General features: G+C 39.9%; 1 pseudogene; it reads left to right on the forward strand.

Moving 5' to 3' along the window:
• The first annotated feature begins 8,568 nt into the window (after nt 1-8,568).
• LOC103727428 lies at nt 8,569-8,916 on the forward strand (annotated as a pseudogene).
• Nucleotides 8,917-10,969: the final 2,053 nt, after the last annotated feature.

Here is a 10,969-nt window from a genome sequence, read left to right on the forward strand (position 1 = left end):
GTGTTCCAGCGGAGGGGCCTTCAACCCACCATTACTCTCTGACCTCTTCATCTTTGATAAATCACTGACATCTTCTTCCTAATAAATAGAGTTTTGAGTTAAAAAAAAAAAACTAATATAAGCAAACCAACATTAGTCTTTATAATTAAAGTGCATGCATTCTTCATGTATGCTCAAACTGAAAATGTGAGTCATAAAATGAATCTCAGTGACTCCAAGGTGGTTCTATATGTAAATGTGGGGGTGGAAGGATTTTCTTTCCAAACTCTGAAGGTTCCATAGTTTGAGTCTATAAAATAAGATAGCAACGGACAGAAGAAATATCCATTTATTGCATATTCATTATAAGCATGCCCATTTATCAACACCCAAGTACATGAGCAAGACACAAAAGTGAAACTCAAAGACATGTCTACTTCAGGAGAGAGAGAGAGAGAGAGAGAGAGAGAGAGAGAGAGAGAGAGAGAAGGTGATATGGAAAACTTGGGGGAAGAATAAGTGATTTGCGGGGAGATGAATGCCCCACAGAGCAGACAGTAGCCTGTGTCAAAGTTTACCTCTGTTCTGGGTGTAGTGTCGATTTTATTTTTTTCCTTCTGGTTAGCATTCTGGAGGACATGCCCTTAGGTAGGCAAGGCAGTGTCAGAGAAAGCTCCGTTCTACAGCTCTGGAGAGAAAGATAGGACAAGAGAGAGGGTAGGGGGAAAAGGCCAGAGAGACCTTGGTTCTTCATGCAAAGCCCTCAATATGCCAACACATCACACTTATTGTTTCCTGATTTATAACACAAACATATATCTTATAAGCATACTTTATAATTTTGTTTGATAAACCTGTTTATAAGACAAAATTTGGCCATATGTCTGGATATGGCCATAAGTCTCTCATTATTGTGTTAATGTGAAAGTTACTCTGTTTCTTTCCTCTTGTGGATGCCAGCGATCATTTTGACTTTAATTTCCACATCTGTGAATAAGCTATGGGTCCAGCTAATCTGCATAGGACAGTGTGGAGCAGAATCTTTAATGAGCTTCTCTGTTCTCCAGATAATTTCAATTCTGCCACTTGAAACCAAGTCTTCTCATGGCCTGCACTGCAGGGTAAGGCTTGATGTCAGGTTTCCCTTCCGTCTCTTTCATCTGCAATTGCTGACCCTGGCTTATGCAGATACTGTACTGTGTTCAGCAGTCTGGCCCCCTGTGCCAGACCTTGGCTGTCATACTATATTATAACTGATAGTTCAAATGCTTCTTTTACATAAGGAATATTTCCTTCCCAGTGATCCCTCTAAGATATTCATGGCTAGCTAAAAATACTATGGAATCTTGTTCTCAAGTAGAGTTTCAAGGTTAACATGAAAACTGTTATCACTTGCTTAGGCTGCATAAAAATCAGTTTTATCTCTGTAACAATCCTTTTGTTAAAAAAGGATTGTAATTCTTTGGCTATACTAGGGCTTCCTCAAATACCAAGCTAACTATGTTTTGCTGGCAAGAAAACAAGTTATGATTATTTATATGCCAGTATGCATTTGCTTCTATCTAGGGTTATAAACAATTAGTTTATGATAATCATTTGTGACAGCAAAAGAAATTTCAGCTAGTGAGAGCTTATATTTCCAACATCAGACAAGCACAAGTAATTTTGATAATGTCTTATGTGTCCAGTGAACTAATTTTTTTATTACTGACTTTTGGAAAGAATTTATAATTAAATCAGAGAGAGAAAAAGACTGGCAGCCAATTTTGTGTCACAACTAGTACTCATGTAATGCCAGAACTTTCATGGATGGTCACTTAGGTATTGAAAAAACACAAAGACTAGGGAGTGGGAATAAGACCATGAGAGCTTGTGTACATTTTCTTGCCTTCCCAGAGTGAGAAAGGCAAACACAAATAGAGTCATCGGCTTAATGAGGCAACTGAGTTTCTTTTAAAAGCAACAATGGGTAAAATGAAAATCTACTTCAAAAATTGTTTTTCAAATAAATCGTCAAATCTGTTTTTGAAAAAAGTTGTCTATGTGTATAGGGTCACTCATTAAGCATTTGAAAATTTCCTTTTTAAAAGAATTTTGGGCAGAGAAGATGACTCACTGGGTAAAGATGCTTGCTGCCAAGACTGACGACCTGAGTTCGGTCCCTGGGAATTTGGTCCCTGCAATCTATACGGTGGAAGGAGAGAACTGACTTCCTCAAGTTGTCCTCTGACCCCCCCATGCAGGCCATGGCACGTGTGTGCGCACATGCACACATGTACACACACAAAAATGAATAAATAATGTGCCTATGTGTGAGTGTGTATATGTATGTGTATGTGTGTTGTGTGTATACCTGCATACTATGGTGTACATGTGGAGGTCAGAAGACAGCTTATAGGAGTTGGTTCTCTCCTTCCACCATGTGGGTTCTGGGGATCAAATTCAGGTCATCAACCTTGGTGGCAAGCATCTTTACCTACTGAGCCATCTCACTGTCCCTTAAGAACTTCCTTACCCAATTCTTTTCAGTGTGGTCATATGCTTTTTTAATTTTTAAAAAAGTCGGCGCAGGGAAAGGAAGAGCAGTTTCTGTAATGGTATGTCTTGTGGCCAGTGGTATAAAACTTTAGGAAATCATCTTTGAAGACTGCAAATGAATGTCTGCCTTTGACTTAGCCAGTGGTGCTTGTATCAGAGAAACATGGAGAGGCTGTACGGAGTGTACACCAGTGTCCACTCCTGCTCTCATTATATTGTGGCCTGGGGCTCAGAGCTAAACATTTTTTCTAGAACATAATGAGCTGTGTACTGTAATGAAGGTGTTTGAAATTGATTTGACTATTATTTAGTATAAAACATCCCAGATCAAAGGCTCTGGTAAGCCCACAGACACTTCAGCCTTCACAGACAAAGGCCTTGGTGTGATGGTTGAGAGCAAGTGAAAAGGTGTGGTGCCTTATGAAGAGCCAAGAAATCCATCAAGCAGTTATCTGATCGCTGGTGTTGTAAGGCACTGTGCAGCTCTCACAAACCACCATCTGGCGCTTGATGATTTTGACGATTGTTTTGAAGAATAGTTCAAAACTTGATTTCATTTCCTCACAATTCTTAGTATTTTTGCATTGCTCCTTCACAATCACAGACACCCTCCCAAGTTAATTTGTAGCATGAATTTTACTGAATGCCATTTAGCCTTATTGCCATAGTTACAAACCAAGAAATCAAAGATTGCTAGGCTAAGCTGAAAATAGCTGACTTGGTACAAGGAAAAAGACTAATTCTTATGCAAAGCTCTACGTTCACATACAATTTCTGATTCATTCAAAAAACAATGGAAACTTTGCTTCTTGAAAACCAGATCTTCTGATACGTTTTCACTCTCAGCACAGAACAGCCACAGTTTGAATGAAGTCTGTTAAGACTAGAGAGGAAGGTCTGCTTTGTAGCCAACTGTCTTAGCTTTTATTTTTGTTGAAATTAGTTCATAGCCTTGCTGTTTAGACAGGCAATTTGGGGGTGTTTTTACCCACCTGTAAATTACAAAGAACTCATATTGTGTTTGAAATTTAAGAAAGGTTTAAATCATCTCTGAACATGATTATTTACAATTGATAAATTCATTATCTAGCTATCATCTATTCTCTATCTATCTATCTATCTATCTATCTATCATCCAGTTATCATCTATCTATCTATCTATCTATCTATCTATCTATCTATCAATCATCTAACCATCCATCCCTCTATCTGTCTAAATATCTATCTATCTGTGGTGGTTTGAATGAGAATGTCCCCCATAGGCTCCAAGTATATAGACATGTTGTCTCTAGTTGGTGGTGCTCTCATCATCATCTATCTTTCTACCATTCTATCTATCTAAATTCTATCATCATAAAACAAACTCATGACCCATGTTGATACATATATTCAATAGGAGAAGCTCCGGACAAGTTATATAAAAATAAATTTTGAATCAGGTGTGGGAGCACATGCCTTTAATCATAGCACTCGGGAGGCAGAGACAGGTGTATCTCTGTGAGATCCAGGCCAGCCTGGTCTGCTCAGTGAGTTCCAGGTCAGCTGGGCCTACATGGTGACCCTGTCTAAAAAAGAGAAAAAAAAAGAAAGAAATTTGAGTTTTTGGATACCTAACAGTCAACCTTGAAAGGTATAAGAGTACTTGGATTACACACACACACACACACACACACACACACACACACACACACATACATTTTCAGTGCTGAGGACTGAACCCAGGTTTATGCACATATTAGGCAAGAGCTCTATCTCTAAACTATAGTCCCAGATCTAGAATACATTTTAAGGAGAGTTGTTTGACATGTATAAGTAGTCAGCTTTTAAGATTTATCTCACTAACAAGGCCCTTTTAATCCAACATTTAATGTACTAAAACCTGTTTTGACTAGCCTATGTGTTTAGTGACTTATCAAAACCAGTTTGTATTATTTTTGGTCCTTAAAAATAATCAAATCCTTTTGTTTTGATATTTATTTCATTTTGGAGGCCTCCATTTTTCTCACCTGTAAAATGAGAGAATTAGATTAGACCTTTGAGATCTTTATCAAGCAGAACATTCTGATTTAATTATTCTTTAATTTTTACTAATTCAGCCTGCAATTTATCTGATTTAATTTAGGTTATAATGGTTTTGGCATATTTGAATATAATTTTATGGTATTTGATCAACAGTGAAAATAAACAGTCACTAGGAAACTGAACATAGATATGGATGTCAGCAGAGTGAGCCCCTCGGCTCTTGACAGGGATAGGACCCAACTTGTGGGAAGCTCTTGAGTGCCTGTTGGTAACCCCACAACTTCTGGACCATCTTTTTTATATGCAAAAATCTTGGGAGGATTGTAGGGGTCTTGGAGAGCTATATGCTGAGGATAAAGGGGAGCATCTAGCATAGTCTTCTCATTCAGTAACCACACTTCAGTAGTTGCTGAGTGGGAAAACTGGCATCATATGTATAGGTAAAGGAGATTCTAAGCAAGTGTTTTGCAAAGTGTATGCTAACGGACTGTTTTTTCAAAAGCATGGGAAGCCAGATGTGGTGGTGTGGCTCTGCAGTCCCAGCACTCAGGAAGAGGAGGCAGGAGATTTCAAGAGTTCAAGTTTATCCTTGGTTACATAGGGAGTTCTAGGCCAGCCCGGGCTACAAGAGACCCTGCCTCAAGAAATCAAGAGAAATCAAATCAAATCAAATCTTGGGAAATGCTGGGTGGAAGAAAGGAAACATTTCTAATTGCAGACGTCACTTTGCTAGGCCTTCAAAAAGCTGCTCACCAAATCTACGTTCCCAGAAGCAAGAACAGGGATGCCCCACTGTTCATTTTTCTTTTTCGTATTTAAAAATTTAAAAATATGTATTTATTTTATGTGTATGAGTGTTTTGCCTACATTTATAAAAGTCTACTCATGTTGTGCAGTGCTCACGAAGAAGAGGATGTCAAATCCTCTGGAACTGGAGCTACTGACAGTTTTTAGCTACCATATAGGTGCTGGGAACTGAACCCAGGACCTCTGGAAGAGCAGTCAGTGTTCTTAACTGCTGAGCCATCTCTCCAGCCACTGTTCATTTTTGTTAATCACAAGATTTTTTATCTGTGGCATTATTAAGTTGCATTACAGTTATACCTGAATAAAGAAGCAGCCTGACTCTCAGCATTAGTTTTAAGGAGAAAAGTGGACCCAAAGTCTGAAAACCACCTGTTCCTTCAGCTGTCTCACTGAACTGGGAGATCCAGCCAGGGTTTACCCATACTTTTATTGAAGCAACAATTCAGGATGTAGAAGTTAGGGTCCATCCTTATTTTATCAGAGAATCTTGCCCTTTGATCCCTAGATCTGAAATAACTCACGCATACAATTATTCTCACTGTTTTCAATGAGAATAGCATGCTTCTGTCAGAACTTTCATATGTTAAATAAGCACACCCACATTCATTAACTACCTTTCTACAAAAATATCGTTTTTCATTTTTTGTGTATGAGTGTTTTGTCTGTACATATGTAAGTGTACCATGTCATGCAACGCCTGTAGATGCCAGAAAAGGGTGTCCAATTCCCTGGATCTGGAGTTACAGACAGTTGTTAGCTACCACGTGGGTGATGGGAATGGAACCTGGGTCCTCTGCAAGAGCAGTCAGTGCTCTTAGCCACTTCTCTAGCCCCTCATTCACTATCTTGAGTTGAGGGCAAAATGGGGTCCTGAGGGACAGGCCTAAGCCACAAGAGCACATGGCTCAGTGGCTTGTTTATATTATAAACAGCAGCTTTTTGGTGCAAGTTTAAATGAAAGTCATTGTCTAGATTCTGTCATACTGTAAAAGTCATTTTTCCATTTATCCTCTGTCTCACTCGCATTTTTAGCAATGGTTGTGCCATTAAATATAAATGGGTAGGGTGGCAAACAAAATGTGTCTCTGGGGCACACCTGGTTAGTTTGTGAAGGGTACCTGCAGTCTCTTTAAGAGGACTGTGGTTAGAAAGAAAGAGAATGGGCAGTGTCGACTGGTGTGCCTTGGAGTTGCTATTCCTGGCCTTGGTTTCAGCCCTTTCAGAGTCTTTCAAGCATCATATATATCTATCCACATCCTTCCTTATTAGGAAACTCCATAGAGTGTAATAAAATTGACCAAATTGAATGTATTCTTGATTTCATATAAACTGGAAATTCAAAAATTGCTGTGGAGAGCTAAGGGAGTAGCTTAGTGAGAAAGCATAGTTCAGCATAGGCAAGGCCCAGCTTTAGTCCCCAGCACCAAAACAAACACTTTAGTGACGACCTAGAACCAAATACACAGGAGGCTGGGCGAGATTGCACTGCAGGCTTTGTACGTCAAACACTTCTCTTTTAGAAGTTCAGTTCAGTAAGCCACCACACCCACACAGGGCATGTTCTTTTATTTATTATGAAAGAGAAAGTATGTTTTAGATTATCTTTCTCTGAAAAACCTGTGTCTAAAATCTTATTAGTTATTTACTTATAGCAGATACCATTCATCATTCACAGTGTAAACTTTACTGAAAATATAGTTACTATTGCCTGCATTCTTATGAGTCCACCTTATTACATTTTTCTCAGAGCAACTGGGCCACAGCAAATATAATCCCCTGAAAGCCAATAAGTTTCTGATCATGTTAGGATCATCCATTCTGAGTTATTGTTTTTACTGCCTTCTACAATTCAGCATGTAGTGGATATGGTACAATGTGCTTAGTAATGCATAATAAAACTCAGTGGTTAAATCAATCCCCCAAATGTCTGTGAAGGAACAGAATGCAATTGGAACAGACCATTTGAACCAAATCGAACAGGCCTGAGTGTAACTGAAGGTCTTTCACACTGCAAAACGTCTTCTGCCTTTCAGCAAACAATTCAGCCAAACCAGAAAGCCTAGGACTTTTCTGAAATGTTAGGTGTTTTTTACCCTCAGAGTTTATAGAAATTATTTACCAAAATATTGCTACTTCATGTTCCTGGATGAAGGTGCGGTTTTTGGGTGAGTTGGGCAACATGGGAACCGTGACTGAGGAGAGTCTGTTTGGGGTTAATGGAGTCTGTGTTACTTTTATTTGAAATGCACCTATTTTTGAACTTCCCACATTTGGCAGGAGCTTCTTATATACAGAATGGCACCCTCTCTTTTCCGATCATTATCTCCAACGATCTGTTATCTATCTTTTCCCAAACTAGTGGAGCTGATCCACTTTCTCTGCAAAAGAGAGATTGATTGCTCGAGATAAAGCACTGTGCATGGCACACCCAAAGCCCAACTGTTTTCAAAGGAGAAAAAGGCATCCTGTTTAACAAGGTTACCAGCATTTAAGAATGTGGTCTACAGAGCCCATGAAGATCACCATGAATCCTTGAAGGGGTGAGGCCGAATAGCCCTCTTGTTCCAGTATGCCTTTTTCTTTTTTCTTTTACCTTCCCTTCCTTCTTTATTTCTTTTTCTTTCTCGTCTTCACAGATACTAGCATATAGATTGGACTCAGATATCTGGATTTGAGAGTCAATACCCAAATAATCTGGGGGAAATATATTTACATTGCCCAGGCTTGGCTCATACTAGTTTATTAAGGAAATCAATTTTGAGCAGTGAGTAAACAAAAGGCCGGTAGAGGGTCTCTTCTGACTCCTGGAAGCTGCTTAAGTCTCAGCTCCAAATATTTGCAAGGCATGTGACAGATTCCAATCTATTTTAGAAACCACAAACTTCATAATGAGGTAAAAGCTGATTTTAATTAATTCAGTTATTTAATCTTTATCAAAGCCTTCACTAGTACATTTTTTTAAATTTTATTTTTCTTTAGAACAAACTTTAAAATTTTAAAAACAACTTATTATATGATGCTATTTATGGTCTGGAATCCTTAAAATATTTCTAATTAATAAATGTTGAAAGAATAACTGTATAGAACATTTATTGAAAGATGACTAATGACAACATTAGCAAAACCAAATTTATCCCTCTGTTAATGAGTAATATAAAATGTGAAAAAAAGAGATCCTCTCGGGATTCTCTCCGCCGCCAGGCCTCCTCCGTTGCTGCTGCCGCTGCCGCCGCGGCCGCCATGGAAGAGCAGGTGGGGACCATCTTTCCCCTGGAGAAATGGCGCACCTTCTCGAAGCACTGCCAGACCTGCGTGGTGCGCTACACCGGGATGCTTGAAGATGGAAAGAAATTTGACTCCTCCTGGGACAGAAACAAGCCTTTTAAGTTTATGCTAGGTAAGCAGGAGGTGATCCGAGGCTGGGAAGAAGGGGTGGCCCAGATGAGTGTGGGTCAGAGAGCCAAGCTGTCGATCTCCCCAGACTATGCCTACGGAGCCAGCGGGCACCCTGGCATCATCCCACCATATGCCACTCTCGTCTTTGATGTGGAGCTTCTGAAACTGGAATGACAGAAGTGGCCTTTTTCCTTAGCTCTCTGTACTTTGCATCTGCCATGGAGGGATCTGGGGCCTCCAAGACTGTGCACATGAACCCACAAGGAGCTTTTCTTGATGTCCCACTCTTTGTATAGACATCTACCCGACCGAATGTGTTCCGTCACTCAGCTTTGCTTCAGACACCTCTATGTCCTCTTCCCTTTTCTTGTATGTGTGTTGACCGAAACCATATGCCATAAACCTCAAGTTACTCATTTTGTTTTGGGGTGAAGATTCAGTCTCCGTCGTTTGGCTCTAGGTTTCCAATTAAGTATATTGTCAAGTATTGACAGCACAAGTGGTGGGCTCACTTTAGAATAGGAACTGGTGTTGGTGATTGGGTTTGCAAGAATTTTAAATTAATTTTATTTATTTTTTTTGGATGAAATTTTATCTATGGTATATTAAGACATTCTTGCTGCTGTGCTGTAAAAACCATAGCAGATTTGAGATGCTATTGAGGGCTGGATTATTCTCCGGTATGAGGAAGGTCCTTCTGTTAAATTTGAAGCCCTGCCCAAACTGGTGGGGGAAGGGGAGCCTTTGCCTTTGCCAGCCCCTCCTGCCATCCCTTGAAACCCTTTGCCTTTTAAAGCAGGTCTCATTTCACTGCCATGTTGGACACTACAGGTATCTGTCCCTGGGCTAGTGGGGATCTCTGAAGGCTTCTTTGTGACCTGGCTTAATTTTTTTTTCATCCTGTGTTTTTTCTAATGAATTTTCAGGACTTTTGTAATCTTATAACTATCCAAGCTCCACTCCCTAAATTTTAAGAACTTTAATTGAAAGTTTAAATAGAAGGTGCTGTTTGTAGACTTACCACCCAATGGATGTCCAGTCATCATGACAAATCCTTGAGTGTTCTCTACGAAAATGATGCTGGTCATCACAGCTTCAGCATCTCCTGGGTTTTGATGCTTGACTCTCTGATGATCTCGGCTTCCTGGGTTTTCCTCTCTCAGTTCCTTCTCACCCTTGCTGTCCTGTGTAGTGATTTGGTCAGAGAAATTATGCTTTTGTGTCTCGTTCCCCCCATGCCCCCCCCACATATGAATTTCAAGTTTTATTATTGTAACAAAAGTGCTTTATACTGGTTTTTCTCAAAAAAAAAAAAAAAAAAAAAAAGTAAAAAAAAAAAAATGCAACCGTGCTAACAAATACTGGGTCCAGACATGCCCCAGATTGGTGTTTTGGCACATGATGACAAAATGAGTAAGAAAAAATGTAAAACATTTCTAAGGGTCTGGAGAGATGGCTCACAGGTGAAGAGCACTGGTTGTTCTTGCAGAAGACTGGGGTTTGAATTCCAGCACCCACATGGCAGCTAACAACTGCCCGTAACTCCAGTCCCAGGGGATCTGACAACCTCTTCTGACCTCCGTCAGCATTGCGCAACACGGGTGCACTTACCTACACGCAGACAATACATGCATACACATAAAATGAAAATAAATAAATTAAAAACAAAACAAAAAAACATTTCTAAATGGCTCAAGGTAATGAGTTAATGTTTTTAACATGAGTTCATGATAAATGAGGCATCAGGAGAAGAAAAGAGGGGAAAACGATCATTGATTTTTGTCCTTTTTGTGGAGAACAGGCCATGGCAGACAGTGCTTTGTGAACACGGTGGCTCAGGGTCACCTAGTTGAGCCTCCTGAGCTGTGTGCTGCCTGCTGTCCTACCTATGCATGAAGATGCCCTCGGCCTGTGCAACTTTGTGTCTAGATTCACTTGCTTGGGGAATCTTACATTTAGTTTTTTGTTTCTTTGTGTGTTTGAGACAGAGTCTCCCTGTTCCAGCTGGCCTGGAACTCACTATGTAGACCAGGCTGGCCTTGAACTCACAGAGATCTGCCTGCCCCTGCCTCCTGAGTGCTGGGATTAAAGGCCTGCCCCACCACTCCCAGCTTGTTGTTATTATTTTTAATACTGTCTACAGTAGAGGACTCTTATTGGAAGTGTCGAGAACTTGAAGTTATTCAATTAATTAAATGACAAAATAGGAAATGCAAAAAAGTCTTTT

Source organism: Nannospalax galili, unplaced genomic scaffold (assembly GCF_000622305.1).
Source record: "Nannospalax galili isolate Female #2095 unplaced genomic scaffold, S.galili_v1.0 scaffold128, whole genome shotgun sequence".
Lineage (NCBI taxonomy): Eukaryota > Metazoa > Chordata > Mammalia > Rodentia > Spalacidae > Nannospalax > Nannospalax galili.